Genomic DNA, 19,958 nt, shown 5'->3' with positions numbered 1-19,958 from the left:
CATGATTTATATTTTCTTTTTTGTTTTTGACATTTAATTTGCTTTATATAAATTTGTTCCAAATATTGAGTTTTCTGAAATTTTATATGAAGCCTATTGATAAGAAGTTCAAATTTTTCCAATAAGTTATTGACATTTGATAATTAAGGTATAGACAAAATGTTGAATTTTTATATGGAAACTATTAACATGTTTTTTATGATAATCTTACCAGTACATATTTAAAATTTAAAAATTAAGAAAAATAGGTGTAAATATTTTTTAGTTACAAGAATTGTTTTTGAGCTGTTGACATTCAATTCAAGTTGTTGACATTTCTATTTAAGTTGTTGTACTGATTTCATAGTTGACATATTATTAAAGATTGCATAGGTTTTTTTTCAATGTTGTTCAAATGTTGAAGTTGTTGGCTTTTCTTTTTCAATGGACATAAAATTCATGTCAACTACAAATTCTTGCCATGTCAACTACGGTTCATATGTTGTCATAAAAGTAATGTCAACTACAGTACATAATATGTCAACTACTCGTAGAGGCCATGTCAACTACACTTATAAGTTATGTCAACTACTCATAGAGGCCATGTCAACTACACTTATAAATTATGCCAACTACACGTAGAAACCATATCAATAATTATTATAACTCATATCAACTACACTATCAAGTCATGTCAACAACACTTCACTCATTTTATAAAAATAATATATTGTGATAACTGTTTTACGTATCCATGTGAATAATACATAGAAAACATGTTGATAACAATTTTAAGTCATGTCAACTACAAATACTAGCCATGTCACCAAAAGTCAGAATGCATAATAATCATTTTAAAACAAATCCAAAATATAAGTTAACATCAAACATTAAAATCTGTTTTTGTTCACTTCCTCTTTCTACAACTAAACAACTTCTTGTATTTGTTGTCTAGCTTATACAATTTGTCCATGTTTGCTTCCATCCAATCACGAGCTAGTTGTAACATTGTTGATCTCTGGTTATTGTAAATTGATGCAATCATCGTGCAGCAATATCTTCCCCTGAGTATTTGGATAATCTTCAGACTACGCGCAGAGAAGCCGATATCCCAATCACTGCCCTTTTTTCCAACATAGGTCTCCATGTGCCTCATCAAATAGACACCGCAGTCCTTTATGTTTGTGGTTGTTGCCCATTCTAAATTCAGAAGTTGAATGAAGACTTGTTTATATTTTCTGAAAGATCTAGCAATTTCTTCTCTATGAAGTATCCTTCGAACATATCTTTCTGCAAAATATATAAATAATTAAATTAAACTACATGTATAAAGCATTTCAACACAATGTAGAGAATAGCCAATATCAATGTCATAATTCTTCAACGGATCTGTATCTTTAAGTGGCTTTATATTATCTATGATGTCAATGATGTTTTTCTTCATCCAATATACTACAAGGTAGTAATGGTTATCTGCACAAATTGGGAAGAAGACCTGTATGACATGAAATATATAATTATATACATAGAATACTTGTTCACATTCTAACATAGATATCATTTTTAGATCTTATTACCAAATCAATTTTTCTCCAGTTGAAATCTGGTCTTCTTTCAACCTCATTATCTATCTGAGAAATAAAATTTCTCTTTGCTGTCAAAGCATCCCAATTTTCCTGCCGATTTGTTACATTGAAGTTCTGCAATTAACATATTTGGTTAGGGAGACATCTGACTCAAACAGTTTACATATAATTTAAGATTACTTACACATGGAGATGTACTCATAAACAAGCGTGAAAGTGATGTTTTTGGCCTTTCATTTTCTCTGTTGTTCAGGTGTGAAGCCCACGCGTTTATTACACCCACATTAATTTCAACATGGGGCTTCAGTGATAAAAACAATTTCTTGGTCGTCCAAGTAAAATCATCTTCATAAACGCATGGATTTCTGAAATGAAGTTATACAAATGACATATGAACAATATTTATAAATTATGTTTACTACATAGAAAACTAAAAATACTTTTTAGATCAATGAAATAATTAAATAATGCATACTCATCTGTTCCTTCTGTTTCTAGTATATAGTAGTAGACAGTTCTTTCATAAGATTCCAGGTATGTTTTTGTATCTACAGCTCTTATGTCAACTGGAGAGCCTAGGAATGGGTCGGAATGCGTTTTATCATCAGACTCTTTCGCACTAGCTTCTGTCAGTGGAATCTCAGAGCATGGAACAACAGTCTTCTGTCAGTGCAAATAAAATTCATGTTAGTTTCAATTAAAAATCATGTCAACAACTAGTATAATTATGTCAACTATGGTGCATATCATGTCAACCGCACATACGAGTTATATAAATTACAGTACATACTATGTCTGCTACACAAAGATACATGTTAACAGCAAATAAAATTCACATCAACAACAATTATAAGACATGTCAACTACACATACAAATCATGTCAATAACAATTATAAACAACTGTCAACCACACTTTCAAACCATTTCATAAAAACAATACAATATCTAATTTTAGTTTCAGTTACTTTACTTTAACAATATTCTCTTCTTTCTCTTTTCCTTTCTCCTGTTGCTTTGCTTTGTTCATTTCAACATGTGCGTCATCCATTGAACTTGCAGCTGGTGGTGAAATAGTAGAGGCTGATTTACTATTGTTATCACCCACTGTGTCTTCTTTTGTTCCTTCTTCTTATTTTTCTTTAACAGCCTATTAAATTAGTAATTTATAATTAATTCTAAATAACAAAAGACGAGATTTGGCTCATCCCTTTAGAATCAGAAACTGGCAATGTAGGGATATGGATTTTGTTTCTTTCTCTTGTCAACTACAGTACATAATATGTTAACTACTCATAGAGGCTATGTCAACAACACTTATAAGTTATGTCAATTACACGTAAAAGCCATGTCAATAATTATTATAAATCATATCAACTACACTATCAAGTCATGTCAACAACATTTCTTTCATTTTATAAAAATAATATAATGGATTTTAGTTATACTTACCTCAACAATATTATCTTCTTTATCCATTTGATTTTCTCTGTCCGTTTCAACATGTGTGTCATCTTCATTCTCCTTATCTTCAAGTTGTTTCAACTGAAATATATTACGTTATGTCAATTATATTTTTATCTATAATATGCAGAATATCTTTAGAGTTTAAGATAATTATTGTAAATTGTACCTGTACAAGATCTTTCTGATTTTCTATCTCACTCCTCTTATTACCAGATTCTAGTACAAGTGTTGACATAGGAGACTCTGATTCATTATTGACACCACATGTTGTTTCCTCTTTTGATGCTTCTCCTTCTTCTTGTTCTTCATTATCTTGTTCTTCATGTACTTTTTCATTAGTAGTCTATTGAAATAGTAATTTATAATTAATATTAAATTAATTTCAACTTTGAGAAATGTATGTAAATAAAATGGTCCATGTCAACTATACGTAGAAGCCATGTCAATAATTATTATAACTTATATCAACTACACTATCAAGTCATGTCAACAACACTTCACTTATTTTATAAAAATAATATACAATTTAATCTTAGTTTTAGTTACCTCAACAATATTATCTCCTTTATCCAGTGGATTTTCTCTGTCCGGTTCACCATGTGTGTCATCTTGGTTCTCCTTATCTTCCTGTTATTTCAATTGAAACACATTATGTTATGTTAATTATATTTTTTTCTATAAAATGCAGAATATCTGTATAGTTTAAGATAGTAACTGTAAATTGTATCTGTTCAAGGTCTTTCTGGTTTTCTGTCTCACTCTCCTTGTTATCAGACTCTAGTACAGGAGGTGATATAGGAGACGCTGATTCATTATTGATGCCACATGTGTTGTCCTCTTTTGATCCTTCTTGTTCTTCTTGTCCTTCACTTTGTTGTTGTTCACGTACTTCTTCTTCAGCAGTCTATTGAAAAGGTTATTTATAATTAATAATAAATTAATTTCAACTTAGAGAAAAGGTATGCAAACAAAATGATGTACTTACTTTGTTATAGCAATCTCTCCATTTAAAAGTTTGAAATTTAGTCAAATCTTCAAGTGCTTCCTTTTTCTTTTCAACAGTAACTAGTGCTTCACAGATTGTTTTACAGTTGTCAAATTCCTCATTTTTGTCTTGAAGAAATGACTCTGCCAATTTTACACACTTGTCTTCCACAGATTGAACAGAAGTTGTTGGGCTTCTAATTGCAGATCTAGCAATATCACACACTAATCCAAATAGATGATTAGTTTTGACATGTGTAGGAACTTCTTCAAGGGTTTTTACTAGATTGGTCTTCCCATAATTTATTAGTAGAATGTATTTCATTACATTCTGCATGATATCTTTTGGGACAACGTTTTGGGAAGACCCAACCCCACTGTCAACTACGTGTGGAATCTGTTGTTGAGGCTCCTGCTCCTGCTCCTGCTCCAGATTACGGACATATCTTCTGAAGATAAGTCCGTTACCAAATATTCCCACATCTATCTCCTTATCTTCCCTAGCCTGGAGATGTGTGCTTGTCCAGCCTTTCATTAATGGGAATGTGCGAGGAACTGAACGTTTGGCTTGTAAAACTCTATCCATATAGCAGAGCTGCACATAAAATACATATCAATAACAATTATAAGCTATATCAACTACATATACAAAATTATGTTCACTATTAATAATCTTTAATGTGAAACGTAAAACATACCATGAGCAAAGGAAGTTGTCCTGCAAAAGCATTCATCTTTTTCTTTGACCAATTTTCCTTTGCAAACTTCAGAACAGACAATGTATACGAACACCAGTTGACATTTCGAATATTGCCCAGATCGTCAACTATTTCCCCAATCTTAGACTTTATTGTTCCACATGTTGATGGCTCAATCAATCCTGATTCTAATAGTAACAAGAACAATCTTTTGAACCATGGTCCTCCTTCACTATCTTTTAACATAAGCTCTTCCACAGCTTTATGGCTAACATTTCGTCCTTCTTTTATTTCACAATGTTTGACTATATCTCTCATGAAAGACGCATTACTTTTAGGAGTAATTTATCCTACCTTTTGGAAATCCGTATACCAGCTCCACATCGTCCTCTGTTATACTAACACTCCTCATATTATTTAGCTTTATCTTGCACTCTTTTTCATCAAAACATTTCACCAATTCAAATGCCAAATAGGTAGGAATGTAATCGATGTTGAAATGAAAAACATTCCCAAAACCCATGTCCTTGACAGCATTAATCTGGGCCTCATTCAATTTTCTCAGTGTTTCAATAAAATACCACGTCTTCCTTTTAACTAGAAGCCTTTTAGAAAAGAAATTACTTTTCTTTTTCTGTTCCTTAGCCTCTGTATACATTTCATTCTGTTTTTTACTTCTAATCTCAGAAGCAATTAATGGTCTCTTGTCAATGTTTCTTTTACTTCTAATCTCAGATCTAATCAACTCATCCCCATCAATTGATGTACTTCTTTTTCTTTTTGTTGTGCTCTTTTTTTCTGGTTTAAAAGCAAGTATAATAAAAATGTTAAAAATACAGTAATATAATGTTAACCATATAACTATCTTGACAACCATTCAAACAAGCTCACATTATGTCAATAATTATTGTATAAAATGTCAATATCACTATTTCAACAAAATGTCAACAATACAGTATTATCATTTCAAAATTTATAGCAATTACAATCATACATATGACAATTGTCATCATAACCTATTGATATACTTTGTAATCTTCTTACACTTCACATATGAATTCACGTTTGTTTGTACAGAACATATCTATTTTATAGGAACCATATGACTATGTCAACAGGAATTCAAACAAGCATACATTATGTTAACATTTATTTTATAAAATGTCAATACTACTATGTCAACAGACATCTTTTAATGTCAATAATCATAAAAATTTAAATACATACTACTTAACCTCAGAAATATTCTGCTGCTGTTTTAAAAAAGCAAAAGTCGAACTCATCAGATAATTAAATAATGAAACCTAAAAATAAAATCTTTTGAATAATCAAACTGTGTTTTTCAAAAGTGAAATTGAAGTCATACAATTAATAAACCAAAGAAATCTTTAACCTGAATGAGTCGTTTCAGTACTATCTGTTGATTTGCTGTTGACCTCCATTTCTGACGTCATTTTTCCAGGAACGGTCGACGATACTGAATCACTTGTGTTTCTTTCTTCTGTTGACATTCCTAATACTCTAAATCGATTTAGAAACTTAGAAAAGAGATGAAATCGGTTAGACGAAGGGTTTGAATATTAGAGAGTAGCAGAAATTTCTTTGAGCGGTAATCTATGTGTGAGAGAGTAGGTGTTAGAGAAATATTTATTATTCTGCTTTTTTATGACTTAGCGGAATAGTTTGTAGAGTAGATGGTTTTGAATTATATTTTTTTTCATCCGTTTTATTATAAAAAAAGGCAGTTGACATTGTTAATATTTGAAAAAAAGGCAGTTGACATGACAATTATTTAGTTATTGGCATTACATAGAGTTTATTTATATTTTCTTTTTTGTTTTTCACATTTAATTTGCTTTATACTGAAATGTATTGTATGACCATAATTCATCAATATGTTCAAAATATTGAGTTATCTGAAATTTTATATGAAGCCTATTGACAAGCTGTTCACATTTGTTGAGTTTTTATATGGAAATTATTAACATATTTTTTATGATAATGATGCCAGTACATATTTAAAATTAAAAAATGAAGAAAAATAGCTGTACATTTTTTTAGTTAAAACAATTGTTTTTGAGCTATTGACATAAAATTCAAGTTGTTGACATTACTATTGAAGTTGCTTTACTGATTTCATAGTTGATATATTATTACAGGCTGCATAGTTCAAATCGATATATGATAATTGTTTTACACATCCATCTAAAAAATATGATAACATCAAATATTCAAACGAGTTTTTGTTCAAATCAAAATAAAACAGCTGTTTACTTATTGGTTCTACGGCTAAACCATTCCTTGTACTTGTTCTGTAATGCAGATAATCTTTGCTTGTTTGCATTCATCTAGATGTTAGCATGACATATCATATCCATACACTTCTTGTTGCTCTCTGATGTAAGCATTGCTTCGCAATATCTTCCTCTGAGTACCTGTAGAATCTTCAAGCCGCGTGGAGTAAAGCCAATATCCCATTCCCTTCCCTTCCTGCCAAAGTATGTCTCCATATGTCTCATCATATAAACACCGCTGTCTTCTTTATTGGTGCTCGTGGCCCAATCTAAAGGAATAACCTTGTAAGGAGATTTCTTTATATTTTGTGATAGATCTGTCATGTTATTCTCTATAAAGTATGCCTCAAACATATCTTTCTGCAAATATATAAACAACTAAATTAAAATTTGCATACAATGCATTTTAGCAAGATACATAAATTATGTCAACAAAAATCAAAACATAATGTTAGCTATATTTAAAAAAGCATACCAGTATTGCAACATCAAAGCTATACTTTTCCAAGGGATTCTTGTCTCTAGGTGGTTTGGCACTATCAATTATCTCAATTTTGTTCATCCTCATCCAGAATACCACAAGATAGTAATAGCCACTTTTAAAAACAGAGAACTTCCCTTATTGTATGTTAGATAAAATTAGAGAAAAAAATTTGACAACTTCTGTCAAAAACTATGTAGGTGAAACTGTGAGATCTTTGCACAAAAATAAATTTGTTACCAAATCAATCTTTCTCCAATCGAAATCTTCTATTGTTCTAATCTCCTGTTGAATTTGCAACACAAAGTTGTTCTGGGATTGTAATGGATCCCAATGAGACTGCCGATTTGTTATATTCATATACTGCATTTAACATTTTTTTGTTAGTGAAATTTGTCATCCAAATAGTTGACACAGAAATTTAGATTACTCACGCATGAGGATGTTGTCAGAAACAGGCGCGGAGGTGACGATTTTGCCCTTTCTCTTTCCTTGTAGTTCAGGTGTGCTGCCCATACATCAATCATACCTGTACTGATTTCTGAATGGGGTTTCAGAGATGAAAACACTCATTTGCTTGCCCAAACAAAGCCATTAGTGTAGACACATAAATCACTGAAATGAAAGCGTGCAGACAACATTTAAATATCATTCATAAATTATGTCAACTGCATGTAAATATAAAAGGATTGTAGAGATTTTTCAAAGAATTAAATTGTGCATACTCTTTTGTTCCTTTAGTTTCTACTATGTAGTAGTACATATCTCTTTCGTCTGGGTTCAGGGTTGTTTTCATATGCACGGCTCGTATTTCAAATGGTGAGCGTAGCACTGGGCTAGGACGCATTTCAGCATGAGTCCGTTTCTCTCTAGCTTCAGCCAGTGGAATCTCAGATATCGGAACATGGTTCAGATGCTGTTGTCAGTGAATTTAATGTTAGTTGCAATTACAAATCATGTCAACTATATTACACTAATTGTTTCAATAACTAATATGATTATGTCAACTACACTACATATCATGTCAACTGCAGTACATATCGTGTCAATAACCGTGTCAATTACATTTTAACAACTATTACAAGCAATGTAAACAATAATTCATTCATTTTTTTACCTTGTAAACAATCATTCTTCTTTCCGTGTTTTCAGGAGTTTTTTCTTTTTCCTCATGCATCTTCTCTTTCCCTTTATGTTCTTGTATTTGTATGTTGGATTCAGGAGGAGTGTCATCCAGTGTTTCAATACCCTCTCTCATCATATACTCAACAATTAAGCATGCAGCTGCATCCTCCCTCTCTTCCTGAAACTCCATGCTATACCATGTCAATTATATTTTTATCTATGTCAACTATGATATCCACAATGTCAATAACTAATATAAAATCATATAAAAATATTCAAGAGTTTAATATAATCATTATAAACTGTACCTGTTCATTTATGATATCAACAATAACATTTGTTGCCTTGATTGCTTCTTAATTGTTGCTGATTTCAAATTCAGTACATGCTTTTGATAATAGATGCAAGGCATTTTGTGTTCTTAAGTCTATATCACATTCATCTTCTGCTTGAATTTCATACTCACTTTTCCTGTTCTGAAATCCTATAATTGATGCTTTAATATTGACATGTGCAGGAGATTCATTTGTTGGTGATGTTCTATCAGCTTCATCTTCTGCTTGGATTTCCAACTCACTACTCCTGTTTTCAAATTCTATAAGTGATGATTGATTATTGACTTGTCCAGGAGATTCAGTTGTTGGTGATGCCCTATCAGCTTCAACTTCTTCTTGCATTTCCAACTCAGTTCCACTGAGAATGTTCTCAGATTCCATAATTGATTCTTGAGTATTGACATGTCCAGCATATTCAGTAGTTGGTGATGACCTATCAGCTTGAACTTGTACTTGAATTTCCATCTCACTTCCTCTGTTCTCAGATCCTAAAACTGATGCTTGCTTGTTGACATGCTCTGAAGCATTGGCTTCTTGTTGCTGGAGAGATGGGGATGCTGTGTGTGGAGATCCTAATACGGCTGTCAAGATAGGAGAGTTTGATTCATTATCACCATCACACATCATGTTCTCCTTGCTTTGTTCATCTCCTTCAACAGTTTGTCTGACCTCTTCACGATTATCAACCGGTGATGTAGGTAAATTTTCTCTATTTCTTTCTTCTACAGCCTGTTCAAAAATTAGTTCAACAATGTATCTACAAAATGATGTATTAATTTAAATATAGGTTGATTATGTGTTTACTTTATCGAAGAAATCTCTCAATCTGAAAGTTGGAAATTCATTCAAATCTTCAATTGTTTCATTTTCTTTTTCAACATTCCGTATTGAGTCAAATACCGCTTTCCAGTTATCAACAGCAACATTGTCGTCTATATGAAATGACTGGGACAGATGCAGAAAAGTGTCACTCACAGATACGACCGGAGATTTCTGGTTTCCAATTGCGCTTCTAGCAATGTCACAAACAAATCCAAATAAATCATTATTCTTGATCTGTGAAGAAGCTTCTTTGAGGACTCTAACAAGATTGGTCCTTCCATCATTTATCTGATTGATGTATTTTAAAACATTTTTCACCTATCTGATGATGGGAGTATGTTCTGAGAAGAAGACCCCACTCCACTGTCATCTACATCAACTCTTTGTTCTTCATTCTCTTGCTGCTGCTCTTCATTTCGAATGTATCTCTTCTTTACATTTCCTAAACCAAAAACTCCTGCACTGATCTCTCTATCTTCTCTAGCCTGAAGATGCTCACTTTTCCATCCTTTCATTAATGGAAATGTCCGAGGAACATGACGCTTGTCTTGTATAACTCTGTCTAAGTAGCAAAGCTGCATATGTTAAAAAATGCATGTCAATTACTATTGTGTCGTGTCAACTAAATACAAAAGCCACATAAAATAACTAATACAGCTTATGTTAATTATAGTACGAGCTATATCAACTACACACACAACCTAATGTAATTATGTTAATAATCAACAATACAAAATGTAAAACATACCATAAGGAAGAGAAGTGGTCCAGCAAATGCATTCTTCTCTGTGATTGACCAATTTTGTTTTGCAAATTTGAGAACAGATATTACATACGAACACCAATTTACATTTCTCACGTTATCCAGATCATCAATTATCTCTCCAATCTTAGATTTTACCATTCCACATGTTGATTGCTCAATTAATGTTGATTCTAGCAATAACAAAAACATTGTCTTAAACTGCCTTCCTCCTTGAAGATCATTCAACATAACCTTTAAAACATCGTTATGGTTCACACTTTCTTTTTTCGTACCACATTTCTTTGCTATCTTCCTCATGAAAGCTGCATTACTTTTACACTTATCTCTAGAATAAGTAATGTCACCTCTTGGGAATCCATATACAAGCTCCACATCCTCTTCAGTGATATGAATTTGTTTACCATTGTTAAGCTTTATCTTGCACTTATTCTCTTCAAATTTTTTTAATAATACTAATGCTAATCTGCTAGGAATGTAATCAATCTTGAAATGTAGGACACTCTCGAAACCCAACTCCTTCACAGAATTAATCTGTTCCTCATTCAGTCTGCTTATTGCATCAACAAAATACATTGGCTTCCTTTTCACTAAAAGCCTTTGAGATAGATTTTCAGCAATAACAATCTGTTTTCAATCTTCTACACTTTTCTTTTGCTTTTTCTTAACAATAATTAACTCTTTCTGAGATACTGAGGTACTCCTTTTTCGCTTAGATGTTCTTCTGTTTTCTGGTTTAAAATCAAACATAATAAATCTATATCAATTATACAAAGTATCATGACAATAACAAGTGTACTCTGTTGACATCAAGTGTGTGTATATTACTAAAATTATTTCATTAGATATACCAATCACAATTAACAGAATTTCAGGCATTAAGTATGCTCTATCATTAAAAGGTATTTTCCATATATAGTTAGAACAATTATATTATTACTATTATGTCAACAGTTAAAGTTGACATAACCTGTTGATTATCTTATAAAGTTTATGGCAAGTATACCTGTTTATATAAATATGACTATGTCAACTATTATTTAACAAGCTTAGAATATGTCAATAGCTATTGACCTACTACTACAACCATACATATGTTTTCTACAACCATCCTAACAGCCATTGAAACAAGCATACCCTATGTCAATAGTTGTTGACATACTACTACAACCATACATTTGTATGTTTTCTACAGCCACTGTAAGAATCATACAATATGTCAATATTATTATGTCAATACCTATTCAAACAAGCATACACTACTGTCATTACTGTCAACAGTATATTATTATAGCTATGTCAATAGCTAGTATATAAAATGTCAATAATTTTAAAAATTTAAACAAATCCTTAACTGGAAGATGAAGATTCTTCTCTTCCTTTTTTTATAGCAGTATTTTTCGTTGGCATCTTTTCCGATTCTACAATCGCAAATCAATAAAAAAATTCAGCAAGTATCGAATTCAAAAAAACGAAACCGAGATGTTTATTAAAACACCAAAATCAAAGCAATATACTTAAAATATGAATCAATTTCTTAACCTGAAGAAGTAGCTTCATGCGTCGGCGAGTTTGACTGTTGTTCCTCAGCTTCAATCGATTTTTCAACCGATTCTTTCAGATTTTCCTCTTCGTTCGTCATTTAGATCAGCGAGATTTTCAATGTTTTCGGTTTGAATTTTGAAAATCAGCGAGTTTTTGCAGATTTTGAAGGATTCGAATTGTATGAAGATCAGCGAGAGAGATTTTTGACGAGAGATTTTTGAGAAATTTTAAGAAACTGGTTTGAAATCAGTTCACGCTTTTTTTATTTATGAAATTACAATTTTACCCCCTTGTTGACATAATGTTGTATTTGTTGACATTTTGTTTAGCTTGTGGATTAGTGGCCCATATTGCATCTCATTTCTCAATTTAGCTAAATAATCTCAACCTAACAAGACCCTATATATATATATATATATATATATATATATATATATAGGGATGTACTAATATGCTAACTAATTTTAAAGTGCTAACGTACATCCAATCACGTGCTGCCACGTGGCACGAAAAATGCAATATTATATACAGAAAAATGCAATATGCATTTGTAAAAGTTATAATTGAATTTCGACAGATTGCATTTTTGTTATATGCAGATTGCATTTTTTATTGTTGAGTTTTGCATTTTCGATATTGACTGTTTAATTTGCATTTTATATCTATACGGATTGCATTTATATATGTGAAAATGCAAAACTTAACAAAATAAAATGCAATTTATGTGAATATGCAAAACTTAACAATAAAAAATGCAATCTGCGGAAATGCATGAACAACTTCACAAATGTGTATTGCATTTTTCTGTATACAATATTGCATTTTTCGTGCCACATGGCAGCACGTGGTTGGATGTACGTTAGCACTCTAATTAAGGATGCGCCCTAGTGCTCCCATATATATATATATATATATATATAGGGATGTACTAGTATAACTAATTTTAAAGTTACAACGTACATCCAGCCACGTGCTGCCATGTGGCACGAAAAATGCAATATTGTATATAGAAAAATGCAATACACATTTGTAGAAGCTATAAATGAATTTCGGCGGATTGCATTTTTGTTATATGCAGATTGCATTTTTTATCATTGAGTTTTGCATTTTTGATATTGACTGTTTAATTTGCATTTTATATATAGACGAATTGCATTTTTATATGTGAAAATGCAAAACTTAACAATAAGAAATGCAATTTATGTGAAAATGCAAAACTCAACACTATAAAATGCAATTTACATACAACTAAAATGCAATCTGCGAAAATGCATATACAACTAGATTGCATTTTTGTGTTTAAAATATTGAATGTTTTGTGCCACATGGCATCACCAGATTGGATGTACGTTGTGACTCTAAATAAGGGGCCACCCTAGTGCTCCCCTATATATATATATATATATAGAGAGAGAGAGAGAGAGAGTTTTGATCTATGTAAAACTCATTCTTAATACAAAAATACAAAACCAAGCATACAAAGGTCACTTTTAGGTCATTGTAAGCTTATTTTTATGTCATTATAATAAGGATGACATAAAATGATCTTAACATGACTTCAAACCCAAATTTTATAATATGACCTAAAACTTCTTAATAATGACCCACCGTGTTTTTCTTTAATTATTGACCATTAGATTGAAAAATCCGTGGTCAGGATTTGGTCTGACATGCATTTTTGTATTGATCATTTTCCTATATATATATATATATATGGATGTATTCAGGTCCTTACATTAAATATTTGGAAAACGCAACACTAATTTGAACCATTGGATATTTAAATCTAACGCTTATAATGATACCACGTGTAATTATTAAACAAACAATAAAAAATTGAAAAGCCCATTTTAGGTATTTTGCACAAGATACACGGTTATGCTCACCTATAAAATAGTTGCCATGATTGTTTTCCTTATTTAAATCATAACTACCGTGTTATGTTTTGATTTAAAATATAATACTTACCTTTATTATTTTTTTCACTCATTATGACAAGATATTCATTTACTTATTTTCCATTTCATCTATTTTTCTCTTTACAATTTCTTTTATCTCCATCGAAACAATTCTTTGTGAGTTGAAGATATCATATTATTACTCATCAATTTAAATGTAAATAATGAAAAGTTACTATCATTGTAATGACTTTTTAGATAATGCCCAAACGTTATTCTTTTAATTTTCATTGTTGATAGTACATCTATTTTCATTGTTGACAGTATCATCTATTTTGTACATTAAACATGTTGCGCATTTAAAGATATGTTACTGTATGCCTACATTATTTAGAAGTAATTGTACATTACTCAAAATGTACATATCATCATCAGTTTGACATACCAAAAAAATATCTTTTCATAATTAACAAGAGAATAAGCATTCAATTCATGTTTCCTTGCAACCATGCTATTTCCACAACCACCAAAACAATTTGATCGACATAAAAACACCTTGCTAATTGTTCAAAACAAGAACTACTACATAACATAAATTACTCCAAACCATATGCTTCGAACCACAGCTCAGAAGTGTACGGCTGAGCTTAATCCTCAACATTCCCAAGCTCTTCGTTCCCTTAGTCATGAGACCGCAGTCCTATTCTTTCTGTTTAGTCCGAAAATGTTGTAACTGAACATATTGTAGTGCAAGATTCCACCGAACCCAATTTCATAGACAACTTGGATTTGTCTCGGGTTCAATTTCTTAGTCATATTCACGTATTCCTTCGCCGTCCTCTTGAAATACAATACGTTGTCCTTCTTATTGCGCTTAGGTGGTTGTGCCTAGATGTCCACCCGCGTGTTGTTGTCAAAGTCGTCATAGTCATGCCCTCTTTGAACCTATTCACAAATATATAGATTGATGTAGCAAATCAGTGAAATAATGTAGACACAAATCAGATACACATTCCAGATGTAACTAGATACAAATTCAAGGTGTAATCAGATAATGTAGCAATTAGTACATGACAGAAGAAGGGAGTTGCCTAGATAATGTAGCTAAACAAGTAAACAATGTAGACAAACATTAAAGAAATTATTTTGCCTAGATAATGTATCTTATCAATTGAACAATGTACACATGTCACGACCGCACTTTGCTAAGGATAGCAAACGCGGTTTATCGCAACTAGGGGAGGATTAAAGAAGCGGGAAAGAAAGGGGAATCTCGGCATGACTGATATGAATGAAATCAAATGGGGATAACTGGAAAAAATATATCAGAGTACACAATACAAAAGAACATAAGTTCAACTTTTACATTGCAGCGGAAGAGTCAAGAGAGAATGACACCGTGTATGGAGACACGATTCATCCGAGCATTATAATGCTGAAACACATTCGCCATCTTTGCTCAACATCGCCCTTCGTTATCACCGCTTAACCTGCACATTTTTAAAACATATGCAGGGCTGAGTACTTGATGTACTCAGTGAACACAATGCCGAAATATTTTTCATAAAAACTGGTTTTGTCAAGCCATAACTGAGTGAACACGGGGTTTTACTGAAAATGCCCGAGAACACTAAAAACATTTTCTCTTTAAAACTGTGATCGGCCGATCCATTTTCCTGGAACATATACCATATCTGAACTTCATTCTGGTGCCGGGAATGTGGCCACATTCCACGGTCACAATGAGCGGCCAACTCGAAGGATGGCTCCCGGTCCCTGGTGTACACTAGCCTGAGCAGGGAATCACTCCCACACTCAGACCCGAATTCGATTCACAACATAACTGGTCTAGTAGGGTCGCTCCCTTTTCTAGACGAACAGATAGGTAATGCTCAAAACAAAAACACGGCAAGACAAAACATACTTTGAATTTAAATAACTGAAAGCATTTTTCACCACATAATAATGTAGAATAGAAAGCCCACAAAAATACTTTAGTTCGAAAGCCCACCTCGTTCGTTTACTTTTCCTTAACTTGAATTTATTTCTCCGACCTTAACTTGAGAAGATAACCTTTTTAAAAACATCACAATATAATACACAAATCAGATTTCAAGAAATTCTTAAACTTTAATAGGAATGCATGCCTTCTAATTAATCCATTTAATTTTTTCGCTATTCTTCAATAAATTTCTAAAACTCGCATACTATTTAATGCTTCTTCTTTCACTATTCTCGACTTCGATTGAAATGAACTTTACACTTTTAACTTCAAAATTTACTCTTATGCAAAACTCTAAAATAAAACAAAAGAACAATTATTTTATATTAGTCACCCCATTAGAAGAAACCATATAAAAATATTAATTGAACCTTAACTGAAAACTTAGGCTAAAAAAAATTAAATATCTAAATTTCTCCCAACTAATTCTTGGCCACCTTTTTAAATAAATTTACTGCAGCCCAACTTATTAAAAGGAGTTGGGCTCGGATTTTAATTCTCTCATCCTCTTAGCCCAAGTAAATAACATGCAGCCCAATCATCACTTAAAATGCTAGCCCAAAAGATATACTTATACCCACGCATATATACTAAGTCATCATCTTCCTTACAATAATTCTAAACCCAAATTGATGTGAGAGAAGCTCCTTCTTCTCACTTCCAGCTGCTGCCGCCGCCACCCTGCCATCGCCGCCTCCGGCGGCGTCTCTCCCCCTCCGACTCTTCCTCTCTCTTCTCCCCTCTCTCTCTTTCTCTCCCCACTCCCTCTTCCTTTCTCGGCCCTACTCGCGCCGCCGCTGCCCCTCTCTCTCTCCCGATCTGCCCGCTGCTGTGCATGCACAGGCAGCGGCTTCGCCGCTTCTTCTCCGCGCCTCACGCTGCCGGAGCAGCTTCCCGGCGCCACTCCAGCCCCGGCCGCTGCCTCCTCACCGACTCCCGAGAGGTAAGTTAGGGAAATTCTATTCTATTCCCTTTTTGGTTTTATTTCTAAAGATTTAATCTTTGATTTAAAAGTTTGGTGTGTAATTTGCAAATTATAGAGATTGTGAACTCGTCCTCGGCAGTGAGTGGTGCGGGCTGCCGGAAATCCGACAGATTTGAGATAAGCTTCCTCATTCTTTCTAGTTATTAAGGCAGTAGGTTCCTACTTTGGTTCTATTTACTGAATTTGGTGATTTGTGATTATATGCCTTGCTATTTGGAAGACTCTATGGTGAAATACGTTGTTAAGTTTGGTGTGGCAGATTCTATTTCCTAAATAAATACATATGCTTACATATACGAAAGAAAAGAAAGGCTTGGTGTTTACCTTTGATGTGGGAACAAAGTGTTGTTGGATTGTAGGCTTGATCCTACGATTGTCTGCAGCTCTCTGCAACTCTCCCTCCTCGTACTCCTTTATTCTATATATATGTGTATGAAGAGAATTTGTAGAATGTTTGATAGTGATGGGTTTCCTGAAGTGGAAAGGCTGGGGTTTATATAGTTGCCATTTCTTCAAGTTGCTATGCAAGTGGAGGGGGGTTTAACAATGGGGAAGGTTTAACATGGGGGAGGTTTAATCTGGGGAGGTTTACTGCCAAAAGATCTCCTCAAAATCTCCTCAAGGATCTAATTTGGATCCTATTTCTTGATCTTACGGCTAAAAATATGGCTTGAGAATTGAGGGAGCATTTGAAGCTTTGATCTCTATGCACTTGCATTTAATGTCCACTTGGTTGAAATCTTGCAAAGATTTTGATTGGATTTGGGAATGAATTTCATCAAATCTACTATTGGATTTCATTTGATACTCCCTAATCCATTCAAAGATTTACTCCACAATTTATTTTACTACTCTCTCTAATTCTCTTCTTTTGTAGTAAATAACATCTATTTATGGAGCATGGGCTATCCTCGTCGATGTATCGGCTTTCCTCGGAGCTTGAGCACGACCGTTGAGCGGCTGCCCGAACTTGCACGCCTATCTCTTATTGTAAAAGATTAGGATTTGGATGTATTGTATATTTTAATCGGACTTCTCGTATCATGTATTATTTGGATTTATTATTTTAAATTAATCGTGGTAAAACCAACAACTTCTATTGTATATTTCGTCTTGATTTCTTTATAACTCAAAAGATCGATATTAAAAAATTCAAACGGGCAGTTTATAAATACTACATTGATCACTTATTTATAATATGTAGTTAAGATCATAATAATAATATTAAGGTTCAAAAGTTGGGGATGTTACAACACATTACATCACAGAATTGCGGGGACTAGATAATGTAGATAAACAAGTAGCCGATGTACACAAACATCAAATAATGGAGTTTAACAAGATAATATAGCTTATCTAGTGGACTATGTTACATCAGATAATGGAGTAGCCTAGATGATGTAGCTAAACAAGTAAACAATGTAGACAAACTTCAAAGAAACTATTTTGCTCAGATAATGTAGCTTATCAAGTGAACAATGTACCCATTATATCATAGAATTGAGTAGACTAGATAATGTAGCTTGAGATGTGAACAATGTACATATTACATCACAAAATTGAGTTTACTAGATAATGTAGCTAAACAAGTACACAATGTACACAAACATCAAATAATAGAGTTCGACAATATAATGTAGCTTATCTAGTGAACTATGTACATAGATACAGATAATGGAGTTGTCTAGATTCCGTGTCGGTTCCCAAATATTTCATTTTAAGTGGAACGGATGGAGCAGTACTATAGGTTCTAGATAAATTTATTTGGTCCCACATGCCACAGCCACAAGATAAACTAAGAGCTTAAGAAATACCACAATGTTAACTAGTCCCTTAAATCAAAATCTATAAATAGAGCCCTCCCATTTCCGGAAAATCACAGCAGCAAGAAAACCATTTCTTCTTTTCCAAATTTCTGTAATCCAACAGCCTCATCCATCCTCCTTGGAATTTATTTAATCTATAAATTAGTTAATGGTTTGTAGATATATAATTTCTTTGCTTGCACTCTATTTTTATAGATATATGCTTTATCCATTTCGTTTTCAACACTTCGAAAAAAGGTTGATTATCGACGGAATTACTGATGGCTGACAATCCGTCGGTAACTACCGATATCTATATCGGTGTTACCAATGGATTTTCTGTTGGCCATAACTAATAACAAATTACCGACATGCGAATTACTGACGGACAGTTCCGTCGGTAATCTGTCGATAAAACAGTTTACCAACCGGAAATTTTGAGTTACACACGGAATTTTCTGTCGGTAAATTTGTTATTTTTGGCAGTGCAATTTTGGTAACCCTGCCTCATAAAATCGTTAATTAAAATCATGTTCATTTTAGATTATTGATTGTTAACAATATAATGGCTGCAGGCTTGAGCATGTCTCTCATCAAAAACTGGTGTTACTAGTTTTTGACACAACAAATTTATACAGTTTCTCATTTAATTTTCAGGGTGGAAGAAACATGGCAACAATCTCTCTTCCAAGGGTGATCGTGATCAAATCGAAAGCGTACGGAAGTAAAGGCCATGCTTACTTCAAGGCTGATGGCGCATCAGTAGTTTTGGGAGAAGAGGACATATTAAGCACGCTCGTCAAGATTGATGTGGAGCGTTCTATCACTAACGCCAATTATGTCAACCTCAAATTCGGCTATTTCAACAGATACTGGCGCCGCAAAGAAAACGACAAATTCATCATTGCTGAATCCAACCAGGTGGAAGAGGACGTCTCAAAGCCCTCCTGCACCTTGTTTGGAAAACGACAAATCACGTTGATGGTACTTACACCGGCGTCAGCTATTACAGCTTCAGCTTCCATGTCAGAGAAACCAAGTCACTCTGAGCTACTACTTGTGTCCCAAAGATCCATTACCTTTTATTGTTTTCTCTTAAGTTGTTTGCTTTGTTTCGTTTCCTTTTCTTGTCGTTATGCTAATAATCTCCAGATACATGTATGTATCTGATGATCCGATGTTGCTTCATAT

At 33.1% G+C, this 19,958-nt stretch overlaps 2 long non-coding RNA genes across 2 annotated transcripts; one reads left to right on the top strand and one right to left on the bottom strand.

Annotated features, from left to right (window-relative positions):
* Positions 1 to 14,410: 14,410 nt before the first annotated feature.
* On the bottom strand, positions 14,411 to 17,778 carry LOC125203238 (uncharacterized). The gene is made up of 4 exons (XR_007173319.2): positions 17,287 to 17,778; positions 15,987 to 16,048; positions 15,342 to 15,465; positions 14,411 to 14,920 (listed from the first exon to the last, which is right to left on the bottom strand). It is a non-coding gene; the product is annotated as an uncharacterized LOC125203238 (long non-coding RNA).
* Positions 16,578 to 18,055, top strand: LOC125204536 (uncharacterized). The gene is made up of 2 exons (XR_007173579.2): positions 16,578 to 16,920; positions 17,018 to 18,055. It is a non-coding gene; the product is annotated as an uncharacterized LOC125204536 (long non-coding RNA).
* Positions 18,056 to 19,958: the final 1,903 nt, after the last annotated feature.

Source organism: Salvia hispanica, chromosome 6 (assembly GCF_029641045.1).
Source record: "Salvia hispanica isolate PSC_SH4W2 chromosome 6, Shi_PSC_v1, whole genome shotgun sequence".
Taxonomy (NCBI): Eukaryota; Viridiplantae; Streptophyta; class Magnoliopsida; order Lamiales; family Lamiaceae; genus Salvia; species Salvia hispanica.
Note: the sequence above shows the minus strand (reverse complement) of the source record. Positions and strands in the feature narration are given on the sequence as shown.